This window comes from Pollicipes pollicipes, unplaced genomic scaffold, assembly GCF_011947565.3.
Source record: "Pollicipes pollicipes isolate AB1234 unplaced genomic scaffold, Ppol_2.1 Scaffold_6686;HRSCAF=7923_pilon_pilon_pilon, whole genome shotgun sequence".
NCBI classification, from domain to species: Eukaryota; Metazoa; Arthropoda; class Thecostraca; order Pollicipedomorpha; family Pollicipedidae; genus Pollicipes; species Pollicipes pollicipes.
The window spans coordinates 35159931-35180154 of NW_023596921.1; the positions used below are offsets into that span (position 1 = coordinate 35159931).

At 54.2% G+C, this 20224-nt stretch overlaps 2 pseudogenes; one reads left to right on the forward strand and one right to left on the reverse strand.

Annotated features, from left to right (window-relative positions):
* The window catches only part of LOC119108228 (isocitrate dehydrogenase [NADP] cytoplasmic-like), a 147133-nt pseudogene extending 133743 nt beyond the window's left edge, over nucleotides 1–13390 (reverse strand).
* A 497-nt stretch (nucleotides 13391–13887) lies between these two features.
* Nucleotides 13888–19887, forward strand: LOC119108729 (phosphoglycerate kinase-like; annotated as a pseudogene).
* The last annotated feature ends 337 nt before the right edge of the window (nucleotides 19888–20224 follow it).

The following is a 20224-nucleotide window of genomic DNA, read 5'->3' on the forward strand; positions in this document are numbered from 1 at the left end:
GTTCAGGTAGTCGGAGCGGGTGACGCTGTGAACGAGAGGGTCCCGGGTGACAGCGGGGCGGACGGCGGGCGCGACGGCGGCGCACGTAGCGGGCAATACACCTGACGTAACGACCAGTCATCCGGGATACACATGTGAGACGTTAGATCGGGTATAGTACGCTCCACTTCAGCCGCGGAATGATGAGTTCAGACCCACTTCCAGCTCCTGTTTCGGTTTTGCTCACTTCGATCCGGGTTCCAGGAAACGACCATGTTGGATATGAAATTTGCATGTGCGCAAGATGACCCACACAGACAACACGGCTTACTCGGTACCAGTCACTGTACGGGCCAAACTCGCCTAATACAATACAGCCAAAATTACAAAAAATCTGCGCACAAATCACCGCATGCCAAGTCACAAGCTGCTAATTATGCCTTTGACCTGGCCCTGCCGCTGCCCCGCCCGCCGGCCCGCCGGCCACCCATGCTGTCGCCGGGAGACGTACCCTTCATGCCCTTGATGCAGATGGCCAGGTCCTTGGTCATGTGGCCGGCCTCGATGGTCTCGATTGCAGACGGCCTCCAGCGCGCTGCAGTACTCGGCAAGCTGCGTTGTCGTCCAGCTTGGCGCGGTGTGCGCCAGGCCCCGGCTCCAGGCGAATATGGACGCTGCAGCCGGACAGAGCTGACGTCAGCGCCAGGCAGCCGGCCAAGAGTGACGTCAGCGCCGAGCAGCCGGACAGAGCTGACGTCAGCGCCGGGCAGCCGGCCACGCCGGCGGCCGCGCGGAGTAGCCGGCTATACCGGCGGCCGTACGGAGCAGCCGGCCACACTGGCGGCCGTACGAAGCAGCCGGCCACACCGACGACCGCGCGAAGCAGCCGGCCACACCGGCGGCCGCGCAGAGTAGCCGGCCACACTGGCGGCCGTACGAGCAGCCGGCCACACCGACGACCGCGCGGAGCAGCCGGCCACACGGCGGCCGCGCAGAGTAGCCGGCCACACCGGCGCCGCGCGGAGCAGCCGGCCACACTGGCGGCCGTACGGAGCAGCCGGCCACACCGGGCCGCGCGGAGCAGCCGGCCACACTGGCGTCCGCGCCGAGCAGCCGAGATACTGTGTCTGTGCTGTCCACGGCTGTCCTGTCATCGGGGTAAATATCGACGACGAGGCTTGGGGTTCGCCGCGACGGTGGCAGTGACGGCAGCCGCTTCAGCGGGCCACGACACGAGACGCCATGGCCACCGTCCCGCCGACAGGCTGCCGACACGGCCTCGGCCGCCCCCCCCCCCCCCCCACGCGCCGACTGGCCGTCCGTCGGCGGACCCCGCCCCGTGGACCGGCTGGCTGCGCGTCAGCCGTGTTCGATGGAGGGGCACCAACCGGCCACGTGGCGCCAGACCGCGTTCACACACCAGACGTCACCGGGCCGTCGCTGCCGGCTGACACGACAGACAGCCGCCGGCGGTTCCAGCCGAGCGGACGGGACCGGCCCGCACCCGGCCCGTCGTCCCGTCCGCTGCGACCACCTCGGCCCGCTCACCAATCGGGTTGGTGGAGGTCTCCTTGCCCTGCTGGTGCTGGCGGTAGTGGCGCGTGACCGTGCCGTGCGCCGCCTCCGCCTCCACCGTCCGGCCGTCCGGGCACACCAGCACGGACGTCATCATGCCCAGCGAGCCTGCCGCGTATGCACAGAGATGACGTCAGCAGCGCGACACCGACGTCATCACGCCCAGCGAGCGTGCCGCGCGGTGTCGGTAGCATGACGCGGAAGCCAACAAGCCTGCAGGTCATGGCACTTGGAACATGATCAGAACATAAGCACGAGACGACGGTGCGCGCGGTGTCCGGAGCACGCGACAACACAGATGGTGTAGCCACCCACTAAGCGAGCACAGCAGCGTCACCGCGCTAGCACATCGTGTGATAAAGGTCGTTCCTTTGAGTATGCTAAGATTACCCACAGGCCATACGCCAGAACCCGCCGAATCATCACGGTCGATGGCCTAAACAAACGCCGCTTTCAGCTGCAACAAAGGCCACTTTTTGCTTGATGAAAAACAAGAAATAGCGGCGCAACGCATACACGTGTCCTGTTGTGACAGTATGCTAACGTCAAGTGGGCCAAGGTCATAGCCGTGCGTCACGTGCTTCAGCATCACTACTTGTACCCGAATCGACTCCGCCCGGACCATCCTTAACCTTGGCGCGGGGTATGAAGCTATCCGAGCCTTGGACTCGACAGGTCGTCCTTAGGTCGCTTATTGATCATCACAAGCAAGTATACTCAACCCAGCTCTGCGAACATTTCTAGCGATTTTTTCACACAATATTTCATTGAAAGTTGGTCACTCATCGGGATGCTTTAATGGAAATAGTCTGGTTGCCTAGGATAGCTGGAATCGAATCACCCCACCCGGAATCGGGGGGAGGTAGAGGGCTCACAGTACCATTTGGCCCCCATCAGAAGGCAAGCCCCGCCAATTTTTTTCTCGAAATCCTCATCCTTGCAAGTGTTGGAACGACAACCGCCCTCAGAACCCCGGATGTTTTTGTTACACTACCATCCACCTACACACAAACACACGCACGCACGCACGCAGCGCTTTTAGAGTCGCGTGACGAAACCGCCTGACCAAACATTGAACACTGCAATCACGCGCAGCGTCATAACGCGAACGCTCCAATGCAGCTGAGGTGAACCGCCTGCGCCCCACTGTTACGCCGCTGACCGTATCCTGCGCCACCACCGAGTCGCCTCCTGCACGTCTCCGTCGTATTTCTTGCATCCACAGACGAAGCCGCCCTCCGACTTCATGGCGTAGGCCACCATGTCATCGATGAGGCGGTGCTCTACCAGATGCCGTCGGACTCGAACTGGCTTGCGGTACTGCCTGCGGGCGGGGCAGAGTTCAGAGGTCGGCCCAGAGGACCGGGCGGGTCATGGAACTGCGACCCGCGGAGGGGGGGGGGGGGGGCTGCGCGCAGATACCGTACGGCACAGATAGCGCAGTGGACGAGAGGTCCGCGCGGCCTGGCCCGGGACGCGCCACGTGGGGAGGCGGCACTCTGCCCGGGACAATGGACCCAGGCCCAGGGAAGCAGGCGGGAAGGGGAGACAAGGGGGGCACCCCAGCTGCCCACCCTTCCCAGAGAAGCCGATCGCGACAGATGCCGGCGGAGAGGGCACGTGGACGGAGGTGCATCGCACAAGAGAAGTCGAACGGCGGTTGTAACCGATAGGCCTTGGCAGTAACGGCACCAGGTGCAACGGTGCGGCAGTCAGTTCATGGATGGGAGGGACTGGACGGTGCTTTTTGTAATTTTTTGAAGGGATGGCCGAGGTCCAATATTTTTGTTAAGTTCTCTCAAGACTGTGTCCTGCGTTCCTGAATCCCGTTGCGGTCTGTCGCAATGCTACAAACACATTCAGCAAGTTGCCTTTCCCCTCGCGGGATCTTGCTTTCGTAAACACACAAGTTTAAATGCTACGGATCACGAGCTGTCTCACCCCAGGAGGCCACACCGAAACAGGAAAACGGCTTCGGTTTTACACCGCACAAGGTAAGTCGACAAACAGCGCTGCTCTGGGGAAAAACACCAGCGCTCCGCTGTCCCAGTTGCCGCCGGATCATGTCTCAGCAGCCTGGCGTCATGCCGCAGGAAATCGGTGTCAGCAAAAGTCTCTCGCCGTCTCCGAACGACCACAACTGGCCAAACTGCAGACGCGACCAACGCGACGCCACGCCCAGACGAGAAAAAAAAACAGGTGCATTTATTGGCCGGTGCAATGACTTATTCTCGGCGAAGAAAGGGGCATTACATGTTGCAGAGACTTGCAGTGCCGGCAGTGCATGGTGCTGAAGGCCTCTCCGTGCTGGCGGTCGGCGGTCCGTACTCCTGGTCCGATCCGGGAGTTCTGAGCTATGGCAATCACGTGGGAGAGTCCGGGGGGGGGGGGGGGGGGGCGACACCGGCAGTCGGCCGGTGCCTGGTTATGACAGGCAACAGCCTCCCAGGGTCACATGGCGCCAGGCCATAGGTCTTAGATAGCAGGCCGGCGCCGCTCTGTTTATCTCTCTCCGCGCCCTGCGCCCGACCGAGGGCATCGCTCGGGATCCAGCGGCAAGAGTCGGCCGCCGCCAGTGAAGTGCTGGCCCGTAAGCCCAACGTGGTCCCGCAGCCAACGCTTAAAGCTGATACGGCCGTGTACACCAATGGACGGTTATATCGCGCATGCTCATTCGTACACAATCTAATTCCAAGGAGTCCGTTGCCGCCCCGGCTCACGCTCTCAGTCCATGCTCTCCGTCTCCGGCCTCCAAGGCGGGCCATCCTCACCTCTCGTAGATCTCCTGGAAAAATGTCCTTGAACCTCCCGTCGTACTTCTTCATAATGGTGTTCTTCGTAGACAGGTAGAGAGGGTACTTCTTCTCCAATGCGTACTTGAACGACGAGTGGGCGAAAGCCTCAATGGACTTCGTCCGTGTTGAACATCCCAGTGCCACACCGGGACCCTGCGAATGCATACCGTCCCAGTCATGCCGTGCTCAAGGGTAACGCAGCAGGAACTTTGCCACTACGCATATCATCTAGTGCGTAGTCTTAGTGAGCGCGACCATTAACAGGCGCCATTCACTTTCGGTGTTGGAAAGGAGCCCTTCCCTAGTGGCTCGATGCAACCAGTCCTATACAGAAGTCTAGCCCAAAGGGACTAGGCCCGACGATGACTAGTTTGTGAAGTGTGTTATGATGTGAATTGCTTATATTTGCACAAGGTTGTGGTACACTGTTTCGGTTCATGCCGTGCCTTTCCTTCCAGATTTCTCCCTTTTTCTTTACGCTGTGATGGTTCCACAGAATGCTTGCCTTAAAACAGACCCTTCTGGAGGCGAGAACCACTTGCATGCAGACAAATCATCTTCGGTGGTCTGGATTTGACGGAAGTCGAAACAGCACTTTCTGGAATTATACTTTTTCAAACCGCTCTAAGAAAACCTAAACTAGAAACCTCGTTTTGTAACCCAAGCCAAGCCAAATCCGCAAACGACGCACCAGCCGCCCCCGACCTCCAGCACAAAGGGGCCGGCCGGTTCCCGCACAGAGTCGAATGAAACAACGCCGACGGCGAAAGTCGCCAGGGAAAACGTCGGACCCCACAAAAATGGAAAGGCATAAAAGTCAGACCGGCAAAGTCGGAGGACAAATGGGGAAAGGGAGGACAAAGAGGTAAAAGTCGACAGGGATAGACATCGAAAAGGAAAATGCTAAGAGACAAAATTTAGACGGGAATACAAGTTAAAACGGAGTAAGTCGTAAGACCGAACATCAACAAGGATAAATGTCAGTAAAAACACATTTGTAGTCCAAATGAGTCAGAAAATTGGACTGAATGAGAACGAACACGAGCGGGCGGGATGAGACGGGACCAGGTGGGACCAGAACGAACCGGACGGAACCGGACAAAGCCAGTCCGAAACCAGATGGAACTGGACGTCACAGGAAGAGGCCAGACGGGACAGGACGGAGTCGGACGGAATCGAATAGGACCTGATCATTATTCTCCTCTATACCGACACCTTTACGATCAGGTTCCAAGACTAATGCAATATTTAGACACCTGCTTGCGTTTATACTGGATAACATCAAGGCAAATGTTGAGTATATTCTACCACAAAAGCACCGTATTTGCTCCGGGTGGTGCATTCAACCAATTCTTATTGCCAAGCGTTAGGTGAAGCAAAAGGCTGTCTGTCTAAAAACGCCATGCCTATAACGATAAAATTTCGAGGCTCAACGCCTGCTTATATTTCATAGATCTAGCTCTAGCTAAATTGAACTAGAAACGGAGTGAGGCTGACCCCTCCCGGTCTACTTGCAAAGGAAATCCCATCCCGTATTCGGTATTACGAGTTGAGTCTATTTTACTACAAAAGTACCGTATTTACTCCGGCATTGTGCATTCAACTAGTTCCTGTTGCCAGAGTTCTCGTGCTGAATCATCGACGTTCAATATAGCAAGAGGTACGGTTAAGCGTTATAGAGCAAACATTGATTGTATTCAGTGCTCCGCGTTTTAAGCCGTGTTTATGGTCACGAATGTTTGGTCGTAAGCACTCACTAGAGCCTCGTGGGCTTCCTGTCGGCTTTTGCCCTTTTGACTACTCGCCTTTTGATTTTTTTATTTTACTTTCATCTCTGTCAACGTTTTGTCCTTGGAGTTCTCCAATTCGAATTTTTCAAATTTCAAATCTGATCCGTGACGAATTTTTCCTTCCGCTTTTTCCGATTTCAATTTGATCCCTGTCGACTCTTTGTCCTTCGACTTTTTCCGATACACATTTTATCCTTATTGACTTGTTTCCGGACGCCGAACCAGCCGGCCGACCGCACGAGCACACAGCACCGGACCGGCTCGGCGGCTAGCACCCGCCCGGCCCCCAGCTCGCGATGATGATGATGATGATTTGGGGTTTTAGGGCGCATCGACTGCTGTAGGTCACCCAACGCCCATAACTATCAATTTATGCAGGAGCCGTCAATCAGAAAAGTGCATCAATCAGGTCACCCTATAAAGCCTTGATAAACAGCCGCAATCATGATGAAAAGATTACTGGGAAATCTATAGCGCGAAGAAACTGGAGCACTTTACCAAACTCGACGGCGTTCGAAGAATCCCCTAAAAAGTCACATAGCGTGCGACTCTGGACGTGGTGTCCGAAAAACTGCGCTCTCGTTGCAGTAAGGTGGCGGCAAGCGACCAGCACGTGATGCAAGGTCAGCGGATCAGAGCATCGACCGCAGCATGGACTGTCGCCAGCCAATCGCAGGTGACGGTGCGTAGCATATGTGTGACATATGCGTACCCGGCAAAGGGCAACTTCTTCCACCCTATTTCTCCGAAAGCACGACTGCCATAGTTCAATACGGGATTTTACCCACTGCAGCTTGTTTGCGCTCAGCGAGTTCCATTGGAACTACCATCGCTTCTGCACAAACGACACTGCGGGGTACATGTCTTGAGCTGGTAGTGGTGTTAGAGGAATTCTAGTCCCTGTCGTAGCGCGCTTTGCTGCCGCGTCAGCAAGATCATTTACGCATATCCCCACGTGACTTGGGATCCAGCATAGAACGATCGTTTTTCCTGCTCGATCCAGTGAGCTAAGACGCGATTGAATGTCCTGGACCAGTGGATTCGACGGGGAGAAGCCGTCAACAGCCAGGAGGCTGCTCGAGGAGTCGGAAAGAATCAAATGCAAATTGCTATCGTCCACTTCAATAAAACAGAGAGCTTTGCTGATGGCTATAAGCTCGGATGTGAAGACCGACGCGTGTGAAGGCGGTGTGAATGACCGTGCTGTGGATCCACACACACAAGCGCACGCTACACCTGCGTCCGTCTTTGAACCATCCGTATGAGTCGTCAGGTACCCTTCCAAAGATGCTATGTGTTCTAAGGCTGCCCATTTAAGTTCTGACATGAGATCGCGCTGCTTTTGCATGTTTCATGGCGAAACATCCACTTTTGGCGATGCTAGCTCCCATGGAGCAGTCTTCATGGGTTTGGGTCTGGTGACACGTCGTAGGTTGAGGCCGCTCACGCCTAAAAGTTATCTCATTCGTACACACAAGGGGGAAGTTTGTGGAGACCGTTGAGGTAGAAAAAAATATTCGTAAGCTACGCGAGGCCCCAGCTCGTAGGGACTGGCCGACCGCACGAGCACACAGCAGCGGGCCGGCTCGGCGGCTAGCATCCGCCCGGCCCCCCAGCCCGTAGGGACTGGCCGGCCGCACGAGCGCCCGGCACCAGACCGGCTCAGCGGCTAGCACCCCGCCCGGCCTGCAGCGCCGCAACAAAAACCTGGCCCGAATGAGGGTGAGAGCATCCTTGGCCGGTCAGCTCGCTCCAGTGCAGGCGGCCACACCACCCGTTCCGCAGACACGGAACAGCGGGAGCGCAGCAAGCCGATGCACCTGGGCTAGCTCTCCGACGCATCCGGCCACCATTCGCCACTCGCCTTCCGTCCCAAACGGCATCCCACGCAAACCCTCCGCCCACTGAACAAGCAATGAACACACTTGTGCTTCTCTAGCACGCCTGACGCTACGTGATGCCTGCTGACGGACAGATGATAGTGCAAATCGCTGTCCAGTCCGTTCGCAACTGTCGCCTGGTCTCGCTGGATGGCCAGCCGGTCAACAAGATCCCATCTAACTTTAGAGCATGAGTTCACTGATAGCGGGTATCGTGGCTCGAACCGAGATTGTCGGAACGTCAAGAGGCGCTGCCAGGTGATAGGAGGTAAATGCCACTGGATGCCGGTACCCTTTAGCGGCGGGCAACGCCATACGCTGGCGTGCAACACCTTGTAACGATATGTTCTACCCCCTACTAAAGTACGATACTTTGTACAGATGTATGGTATATTGTACTAATGTACAATGTTGTATAACCTGGCGGCAGCCTGCACAAGCGGACAACATTCTGTAACGGCGAACCGTGAAGTTCCGCAGTACCTTGTACCTGTTTGTAAGGAAGCAGTAGTAGTACGTACCTCCAGACGCAATAGTATGTGTGTCATTGTGGCTTTACGACGCACTCAGCTGCTGAGGCCATATGGCGTCGCCTGCCTCTCACCCTGGCAGGAAGGGCGGGTACCGCGGGGAATCGAACCCCGTACCTCTGGTTTCCCAGACGCACAGTGGTTAACGCAGACGCGTTTACCACTACACTACCGGCATCCCCACAGACGCAGTAGTACATATCACGTCAAAATACGCAGTCAAGTAACGCAATACGTCGAGCCCCGAGCTCTTAAGCTCTAACGTCTAATACTCAGCACCTGTCAAGTACGCAGCAGCTTGCACTGCTATGCCCGGTGTCTTGCACCGCGGCACCGGCGTACCCCGCGCCTGCTGTACCAGCGTATGCCGTACCTTGTACTGGTGTACGGTGTGCGTCTGCGGCGGGCCGCCGTCGGCCGGCCGGAACACCAGCTGGAGCTCGCCGGCGGCCGGGATCACCAGGTCGGTGGCCTTGTACTGGTCAGCGTGCGCGTGTCGGCCGATCACGATCGGCTTGGTCCAGCCGGTGACCAGGCGCGGGATGTTGCGGCACAGGATCGCCTCGCGGAACACGGTGCCGCCCAGGATGTTGCGGATGGTGCCGTTCGGCGACTTCCACATCTTCTTCAGGCTGAACTCTGCGGCAGACGGAGCCGCGGTTGGGGACAGTCGCAAGCGGTGGACCGGCGCTGGGGTGGCGCAGCAGAGGGGGGGGGGGGGGGGACGAAGCTGCAGAGGTCTGATTACATGGCGGAAGAAAATGAAACCGCTCAAAAGTGAATGTGCAATATAGTTCACGTTAAGCAATATCTCGGTTTGCAGCAGTGTCTACCCTAGCATAAGACATTCTTCAGTACTATTAAAGATTCAGGACGTCAGCTCCGCAGACTACACATCTGGATACATATAAAATAAACAGATAGCAGATGGAAAAATAATATAAAGCGAGTAGATGGGGCAGATAAGCCCATGGTATATCATTGGACCTTCGGACCATAAAAGCAGAAATGGTCAAAATAACTACGGCATGCATGCAAATTGCCAAAGATGCAACTTAAATTTCGTTAATAAAACGCGGTCGGTTTGAGCCAACGGTTTGAGCCATGCTGAGACCATCGCACAAGGAAACACTTGGCAACTGTGCTACCCCACGTCCTGTGCCTACAGAAGCTGGGCAACCTCCACCCATGTGAGAGCCCATATGAAGACCTACTGCGTCTTTCCATTAGGAAACTGCAGCCAACATGTGCGTGTAATTGCGCGCTGTTCAACAAAAAGAGCATAACAACTTTGCGCTGAGCCGAGCGCACTTGCACGCAAACAAGTGGTGGACGACGGAAATAATCCCGCCTGCGAGCATTAGCAAAAGAGCTGCAAACGGCATTCCGAAGGCACATGTGTTGATCCCTGGGTAGCAATAGCGACCGTCCGTCAGCAGCGATAAGCTACAAGCAATACTCGGGCGGACACGATACAGATACAGATGCAGATTAGCCCAGCAACACAGGCTTCAAGACAACCCTGTGGCTCGCCTCTGACCGCACCCTGGCTCGCTTCTAACCGCACCCTGACCGTGGCTCGCCTCTGAACATGACCGTGGCTCGCCTCTGACCCTGACAGTGGCTCGCCTAACCTGACCGTGGCTCGCCTCTGACCCTGACCGTGGCTCGCCTCTGACCTGACAGTGGCTCGCCTAACCCTGACCGTGGCTCGCCTCTGACCGACCGTGGCTGCCTCGACCCTGACCGTGGCTCGCCTCTGAACCTGACCGTGGCTCGCCTCTGACCTGACACGTGGTCGCCTCTGAACACATGACCGTGGCTCGCCTTGAACATGACCGTGGCTCGCCTCTGACCTGAGTGGCTCGCCTAACCTGACCGTGGCTCGCCTCTAACCCTGACCGTGGCTCGCCTCTGACCTCACCCTGACCGCGGCTCACCTCTGACTCTGACCGTGGCTCGCCTCTGGCCCTGACCGTGGCTCGCCTCTGACCCTGACCGTGGCTCGCCTCTGACCTCACCCTGACCGCGGCTCACCTCTGACTCTGACCGTGGCTCGCCTCTGGCCCTGACCGTGGCTCGCCTGACCCTAACCGTGGCTCGCTTCGACCCTGATCGTGGCTCGCTCTGACCGCACCCTGACCGTGACTCACCTCTAACTCTGACCGTGGCCCGCCTTGACCCTGACCGTGGCTCGCCCTTGACCGCACCCTGACCGTGGCTCGCCTCTGACCGCACCCCAACCGTGGTAAGCCTTGACCGCACCCCGACCGTGGCTCACCTCTAACCGCACCCCGCCACCGTGGCACACCTCTGACCGCACTCCGATGTGGCTCGCACCCCGACCGTGGGTCACCACTGACCACACCCTGACCGTGGCTCGCCTCTGACCGCACCCCAACCGTGGTTCGCCTCGACCGCACCCCGACCGTGGCTCACCTCTAACCGCACCCCGACCGTGCCCACCTCTGACCGCACCCCGACTGTGGCTCGCCTCTGACCGCGCCCCGACCGTGGCTCGCCTCTGACCGCGCCATGACCGTGTCTCACCCCTGACCGCACCATGGCCGTGGCTCGTCTCTGACTCTGAAAGTGGCTCGCCTCTGACCCTAACCGTGTCAGCAGCTAACCTTTCACCCGAGCCTCGTCGGGCGTGATGGTGGCGCACTTGATGCCCACGCCGTACTGCTTGATGGCGTTGGCGCAGTCGACAGTGACCTGATCGTCGGTGCCATCCCGGCTCTGAATGCTCAGGTCAAAGAAGTGCAACTCGGGCTCCACGAATGGCAGGATCAGCTTTTCCTTGATGAGGTCCCAGATCACTCTGAGGGTGGGATGGATGCTGTGAACTCTGTCTGCTCACCAGCTCGGACTGAGGGGAAGCTCATTAAATGATAAATGACACATTGCTGGCACATCAGATTCTGACCCCAAAAGGACAACATATTTGAAGGAATCCACACATTTGAGGCACTATGGCTGTCAACAAACACACTTACAGATGGGGTTTAATTTGTTGTGGGTGATGCCAATGAAGGTACAACCATATTCCTTGCTAGCCATCATCATGTCCCCAGGGACTTCAACTGAGATCCAAGCACTTCTGATAAAGATTTGACAGCCTGATGCTGAGGTGCAACATGTCACTACCCATTCAGCACCCCTTTCTGTCCATTCCCTTGGATCCTTCATGTAAAATGACAGGAAGTTTTGTAACAGACCTGTTACGATGAAATGCCAAAACAGCTTCGCTTCCATGACAAGCAAACAAAACAGGGAAGTGCTGCCACGGATGTTCCCCAAAACACATGCCAACTGATGCATGCACATTTGGACTACAACCTTAGCAGGTTGGTGAAAAGCAGGATAGCTTTCTGAGACATGAAAGCAAATCATTCAAAGCATGGTGTATTAACAGACAGTTGTCATTCATTCAGGCCAGATCCAGGGATATAGTTTCTTAATCATTTGGGGGAGGGAGTGCGGGGCTCTAGCATCTCCAACTTTCAGAAGAAAGTGTACTTTGAAGTGTTCAGAAGTCTTTAAATATATCTTTTGGTAGGTTGAGTCTATTTTCAGTGTTTCGGACCCCTCAACTTATGTTAATGCCTGCACACCTCAACACATGTTAATGTCCAGACCCCCTCAACCTATGTCAGGCCTATGTGGACCTATGTGAACTGTATGTCTGTATCCAGCCATCTATACCTTGTCATTTCATCTCCTTGCATCTCCACAACAGGTCCACCTGAAAAAAGAGGTAACTGTCATCATACCTTGTGAATCTTAAGTTCATTTACAAAAAAAGCCAAGCTGTTTTCACGACAACAAACCAGTAAAACCACCACCTAGTATGATTTACTATGAACATGATTTTTCACTTTTGATGGATATAGCCATCTTATCAACTGATCCACCCCATCCAGCATAAATCACTATAAATTTTGTTATCTGCTCCTATCATTTTTACTTCTCTGTGCTTGTGATGTCTAGTCTCACTAGTTAACAGGCAAAACTGTATGAAGCTAGTCAGGAGCTAGTCACCTGTGATGCTGCTGGAAGGCCAGAACATGAAGACTGAACAACACATGCTGCTCTTAACTGGAATGGCCTTACAGCCAAAGACAAGCTGTAGCAGTAAGTGCCCTAAGAGCAGTCAATGCCAGAGCCTCAGAAGACATTATGGAGGACCAGGCTGCAGCATTGTGGCTGTTACATCTTTGCACCAAATTCTGCTGTTGACCCTTAATTTCACCATGGAATGGTGCAAGCTAGGTCTCACACAAGCAGCAGCTACTGCTCAGTGTGGGCCCTGATACCAGAAACCAGTCCATATAATGACTTCACCTTTATTCTTATTTTTAGAAAATGTCAGCAAGGCACAAGAATGCACCAGCGGACAGGCAGCAATGGAAGTGAAGGCAGGGCTGTGGGTTTATAGGGAGGGGACAAAACACGAAATGCTTCCTTGCAAGAGGCTGACGTAACCTACTAGGTCCTTGTGCGCCTGCTCACCCACGTAGGCCATAGCTTTATGGTAGATGAGGAGTTGGTAAGGGTAGGAAAGCGCTTTCGCAGGGTGAGGTGGGACGAGGTCGAATCGAGCGTGGCGGGTAAGAATGCGTGGAAATACTCACACTTGATTTTCCCCATTTCTGTTGTTTTCGCACGATCTACTAGGATTATGTAGAACAATCAAACAAGCGGTAACGCTTTACTTGTAAAAAATCGCACCAACGTTATCTAATATGAAAAAACAACTATCAAAACTTGCGGATAGCAACCATTCACCGCCACCACACCTCCCCACAGCAGCGGCACGCGCGGAGTGAAAGTTGTTTTTCCCGTCATCAGCTGTTGAGAGCGCACAGGAAATGTACGACTAAGCTACAGTACAGTCTCTGCGCTAGTGACGCGCCCACCAGGTTTAAGCATTTGATTGGTTGAGCTCTCGTGTGTAAATGACGTAGTAAGACCTTGAACGTAATCAAGGACACCGCACCCAGACAGAGACGCATGCGGTAGGGCGCCAATGAACACAAATCAAGCCAATTGCCGATTTCAACATTTTCTTATCCCGAAATGCTCAAACTAGAGACACTGATCTGTCCGACCGGATCAAGTTCATTGGAAGGTTACCGTAACAGGCTGCCCCTAATCAAAATTATACTGATTTCGGAGTCGATGGAAGTCGGTAGGACGGCCGATGAAAGTGATATATACTACATTACTGAAAGATCTAATGACGTCAATGCGCAAAGCGTGGAAATATACTTCCGTATTTTATGTTCCAACAACGTATGCGTGGTACCGGTGTTTCTTCTTCTGTGCACCTTTAAGCACGGTACAGTTTGTCGGGCGGCGGTGGGCGGCGAGGAGTACGCGGCGTGTCGATCTTTTTCCTTGTAGGGTTTGATATACGAAGAAGTAACAGACAGAACGGTACATATAATCAGGGATGTCACTGAACAAGAAGCTGACGATAGAAGCTCTTAATGTCGTTGGTCAACGGGTCCTCATGAGGTAAGCCAATTTCATTTTGAGAGTGAGCAGGGCCACTCTCACTTAAAATGTCCTCAGTCTCCAGTTAAGACTTAGCCTAACATAATTTTGTTTGCAAGACATACATTGTAGTCAAACCACTGTAATGCATCACTGATAGCATCTTCAATTTTCCACAGAGTGGACTTCAATGTACCACTGAAGGATGGAAAGATCACCAACAACCAAAGGATTGTGGCTGCTCTGGACACCATCAAGTATGCCTTGGACAACCAGGCAAAGTCTGTGGTGCTGATGTCCCATTTGGGAAGGCCAAATGGCCACAGGGATGAAAAGCATCCATGAAGCCTGTAGCTGAGGAACTCAAGAAACTGCTTGGAAGGTTTGTTTGTATCTTGAGCTTTACACAGTCCAGGTCATTAAGGATTTACCTTAAACTCTTTTGCTGGGGCTATATGGTGCCACCTGCCTCACCCTGGCAAGAGGGGCAAGTAACTAACTCTGTGCATCAGGTTTTTCAGGACATGCGGCTTGATCACTTGCACTATTTGGTGCCTGCTTTACATTTTTCCTTCCCATCAACCATCATTTTCCCCACTTTTTTAAACCTTGTTGGACCTAAGCAGTTGTAATATTTGGCCACCTGGACATCTACTGCTCACACATTGATCAGAGATGGTTACAACACCACTACATTTTCCAATGCGGGAAAGCAAAGCTAAACCTGCACCATTATCTGTCTGTAAGAAATAGATATGCAAACTATGAACCACCTAGCATCAATACCTTTGTTCATACATCAACAGTTAAGCATCAACATATTAAATCAGTCTACCTGTAAATAAAGATAGCAAGAATGCATGCAGATATGTATTGCACACTTGTTACATATATGTTTGCATGACTAAGAGATAGTATATAGGAAGTGTTCCCTAATTTCACATGTCCCCTATGCTTCAGAGACATCACATTCTTGAATGAGTGTGTTGGTCCAGAGGTGGAGAAGGCTTGTGCGGACCCACCAGCTGGCTCGGTTATCCTGCTGGAGAACCTCCGGTTTCATGTGGAGGAGGAGGGCAAGGGAGTCAATGAGAAAGGAGAAAAGGTATAAATCACCCATTTAGCATGTTATTTCAGGCAATGGTTGTCACTGTTGCTGACCATACTGACTGCCTGCATTGGCCACTTGCTTTTGGCAACAAATCAGTTCTGGCCCAGATTCTTTTGTGCCATAATATTATCTTGTCTAAGAAATCCATCCACCTTGTGTTATGTGTGCTCTGTCTGATGTTTTAGTTGCAACAGCATGTTCAGTTTAGTTTGTTCAGTTTGCATTTCAAGGCATTAGACATTGAACAAAATGCATGACCACTGTCACATATTGCCTGTCACCCATATCCAGCTGGAGGATAATGGTTTTTGGCATTAAGTAGCAGTGATCCATGCTTCCAAGAAAGTGAAATATTCTTAGAAACCAGAGTATTTACATGGTGCAAGCACAGGTTGGCAAGGCATTTGGATATTTTTGATTGGTGCCACTTAGTGAAGCCTGAACATTTGAGTGACTTATAAACAGTATGGCAGTACTGATAACAAAACAAACATATTTTGTTTCAAAAATAATTACCTAGTCTCATTCTCATGAGCATATGCCATGTGGTGGTCTTTAAACATCTTATACTTCTAGTTGCCTTGAGTTTTGAAGTAGCATGCCATAGCACCATCTTTTATGCACCTGGGACCTGCCAGCTGTGTTCATTTTAAATCTGTATCTGTATCCATATCAGTAGTCATTTTATATTGGTATCTGTGTTTTTTATTGGTCATATTCATTTTATATCTGCATCTGTATTCATATCTGTATGCTGTCCATTCATTCCCACCCGACTGTAGGCTGGTGGCTTATTCAGTGGTGGGCGCCGGCGCCGTTGTCGGTGGGGGCGGGCCGGTGACCCGCGCGCTGACCCGCGCCGCCGGCAGGTGAAGGCGGAGCCGGCCCAGATGGCCGCGTTCCGCCAGTCGCTGCGTAAGCTCGGCGATGTGTACGTCAACGACGCGTTCGGCACGGCGCACCGGGCTCACAGCTCGATGCTGGGCGAGGGGTTCGAGCGACGCGCGGCCGGCGCGCTGCTGAAGCGCGAGCTCACCTACTTCGCCAAGGCGCTGGAGTCGCCCGAGAGGTGTGCTACGCGGTGGGAGATGGAGGGGAGGGGGCGCTCCAGTGGCGATCTGGGCCACGCCTGTCGCCGGTCAGCGGCTGGCTGGGCCGTGGTGTGGTGTTAGATGTACTGTGGTGCCGCCGGTGTCGGTTTGGACAAGAACATTGGCGCACTCATAGTTCATCTGTATGTGATGCCATGACGTGAGTACTCGGGCATTACCAGACAGTTCAGTTCACCCCGAGGACTACGCACCAGTGAGTGTTGGCCCACGACAGCATCGGCGATGCGAAGGCCTCCCAGTGACGCCCTCGTCATGGCTTTGGTGGGGAGCCTCACACGCCCAACCCAACGCTTGGTACTGGGTGGCTGCCAGGACTGGATAGTTCATTACCAGTATCGGTCTGTCACCTTGCATCATGGATCGTGGCAGCCTGGGTGGCGGCGTCTCCCAGATTATCTCCATGTGGTGGACTCCACCTGGACACCCAGTGGTCGTGGAGTGGCGACTGCACTGTTGAGCACGTGCCGCTGTGCGTGCAGACCGTTCTTGGCGATTCTGGGCGGTGCGAAGGTGCAGGACAAGATACAGCTGATCGAGAACATGCTGGACAAGGTGAACGAAATGATCATCGGTGGCGGCATGGCCTTCACCTTCCTCAAGGAGCTCAATGGCATGAAGGTGAGTTGGTTGTCGCATTGAACATTTTTCCACAGGACCGCACTGAACCTACGTAGAAAAGACTTGTGACACGTTCGGTACTTTGGATGTGAATGTTACCTGCCAATTGATAAGCTTATGAAAACTTGAATTGCGTGATGAGCCTGATGTGCAGTTGCCTTATACCCTTTCTGATCTTGATTCCTAACTTGGATTGGAATTTCCCGAAATATTGACATGCTACAGACCTACGCCATCTAAGAAAATTTCGCGTGCTGAAAACGGTGAGATGATAGTGGTCAACTATGCAGGGGTACGGCTTACTGAGCTCTGACGGGTCATGTTAGGGGTTTCGTTTGACGCGTTTTGCAATCTTTGAACGGCTCCAGATCGGAAGCTCGCTGTACGACGCTGAGGGTGCGAAGATAGTTCACCAGCTGATGGAGAAGGCAAAGGCCAACAACGTCCAGATCCACCTGCCCGTGGATTTCGTCACCGCCGACAAATTCGATGAAAAGGCCCAGGTGAGCATAGTCGCTTACTGCTCTAAGACGCGTTTATTTTCTACGAGCTGACGAAGGATCGGTAGTCACAGTTATGATCTCGACCTAGCTCGGCATTTGTGGATCCAACTTTTTATGCGCTCCTGCCTGTTGTGGCGATGTGGCGGCTGAGGTCAGGCGCCAAATCAGGTCCGGATCCGTCACGGGTGCTGCGTCCTGGAACAGCGGCGACGGCCAGCCGGCCGGCCGCATGGCGCGCCTCCGTACTCACCTTGGGTCGCATGGCGCGCCTCCGTGCTCGCCTTGTGTCGCATGGCGCGCCTCCGTGCCCGCCTGACGCCGTGTGGCACACCTCCGTGCTCGCCTTGTGTCGCATGGTGCGCCTCCGTGCCCGCCTGACGCCGCGTGGCACGCCTCCGTGCCCGCCTGGTGGCGCGCTTCGCGCCGAGCCCCGAGGCCCTGGCCGGCGCGGCTCAGCTGGGTCAGGCCGTGCTCGGCCGGCGTCGGTGGGAGCCCTCTGCCAGCGGCGCGCCAGTGACCCGTGTGACCCGGCTGCCCCAGGTGGGCGCGGCCTCGGTGGAGGGCGGTGTGCCGGACGGCTGGCTGGGGCTGGACATCGGCCCCAAGACTGTCGAGGCCATCAAACCTATCATCTCGCGCGCCAAGACCATCGTCTGGAACGGGTGAGCGCGGCAGCCGGGACCGGCCGGGCCAACCGCCCGGCCTGCGCCGGCAGTCATGGCAGGGCGTGGCCGCATCCTGATGGCACTGGTGTCCTGCTGCTTTAGCTCTGGGTCTTACTGCTTTCAGTTTCGCTGTTTATTGCTGTAGTTTCTCAAGTTTATCAATTTCAGTGTGACAATTTGTATACTCCTGTATTTGGCAGTGATACATGTTGCGCAGCTGAACGTCGATTCGAATGTTAGACACAAAACGGTTCACGGCTGGGTAACCCAGGCATATCTTGCTTTGTTCCCATTTCTGGCACTCAGATTGCTTGCGAGGCAGAGATATGAAGGTCGCAAGGACCGCAAACTGGTATTCTGGCCCCAGTAGGTATTTTGTGTTATAACAGAAATAGTCTGTGTAGAATGTTGCCATTTTTACCAGGTGCTATTTATGCGTTTCGTTGAGTGATGGCATACATTTAATCAGTTCGGTTCTTAGCACAAAGTTTCAAGAAATGCCCATACCGGTTGCTGTTGCCACAGTCAAACGTGTTCGGAACATTCCTGCGGCTCTTGTGACGCGTGACGTTCGAACGTCAGACCGCGCGGCATGGGTGTACAGCGTACAGCGCGCGCCCGTGTCTCAGGCCGCGGCCGCCTCTGCCGCAGGCCCCCCGGCGTGTTCGAGTTCGAGCCGTTCTCGGGCGGCACCAAGGCGATGATGGCGGCCACAGTGGAGGCCACGCGCGCCGGCGCCACTTCCATCATTGGCGGCGGTGACACGGCCACGTGCTGTGCCAAGTACGGCAACCGAGCAGCTGGTCAGCCACGTCAGCACCGGCGGCGGCGCCAGCCTCGAGCTGCTCGAGGGTACGCACGCGGCAGGGCCACACGGCCACCCGGCCGCCTGCTCTCTGGGGGAGTTGCGGTCTGCGAGCTGCTCGCAGGCGTGATCAGCCTCAATTTGCTGCTGGTTGTGGTTGTCCTGGGAAGTTTTCAACATGTTTCACAACGATGCTTCTATCGAAAGGTTCCACGAAACAAAACACTCAAGGGTTATGTAGTGTGGATAATTTTGCTCGGGGCCATTTGCATGAGGCTGTAAATCTGGGAGCCCATGGGTCAAACGCCGTGTGCTGTGATTTTGTTCTCCCTACGGAGGCGGAGCTTTGCAAAATAAGTTGAGTGGCTGAGCAGGGACCTTAAACTTGCAACTTGGAACTTTTACAAATTAAACATGCCTCCCAGAGTACGTGCGGAAACGGGATTGTCTCTGGGTATCGAAAAATTGGGAACGGGGGTTCCACCGCCCAACAATACAACAGCCCAACAGCCCACCGCCCCTTCCCGACAGTAAACAGGAAACTGCACCCCTCCATTTGGCCTTTTGTGCAATGCACTGACTTGCAATGCGTATGAAACCATACCTTTTTCACATCATTCACTCTTCCGACACCTATATGCACCCTGAAACCCCGATAAACCAACCTTTTTAAAACCCGTGACAATGGAACTCTGCTTTCAGGGAAGGTGCTTCCAGGGGTTGCTGCTCTGTCCGACAACTGAACCACGGAGCACGATTCAGAGGAACAGTCAGAGAAGCATTAGATGCGACTGCCAGTAGAAGTCAATGTTCACGTTTGCGCCCCGCCGCTGTAAATGTGATATGCTGCGCAGGTTTTCTGGATCTATTGCATCTATATTCTGCTGTTATGTGCAAGTTTCAGATGCATTTTACTGTGGGCGGCGACAGGGAAGACAGAATAGCGTACTGTGTAGCAGAAATTCGGATTTGGTCCTTCTTTGTGATTGATGTAGTATGTACCAATACATATGGAAATAACACTTGTAGTATGCGCCAGTGCGGATGGAAATAGCACCTGTTCAACGCAGCCGCTGTGTTCCTATTCTGTCACACTGCGGTGGCTCCGAGACCAACACCCACGAACCACGGGATGCTGTGTTTTGACGTAACGAGCGAGTTCCGTTTTACACGCTACAATTCGTGAGTCCATTTAATACATCTTGCAAGTTATTCTTAGCTCAATACGTTTTGTTTCTCCAACATTTCGAAACGCAAGCGATTCCAAATAATGCGTTCGATTGTGACTGTGGCTGGCCTCGCGTCGCAACGAATGAATGAGTGACGGCTGACGGACACTGGCAACATACGATGCGTGCG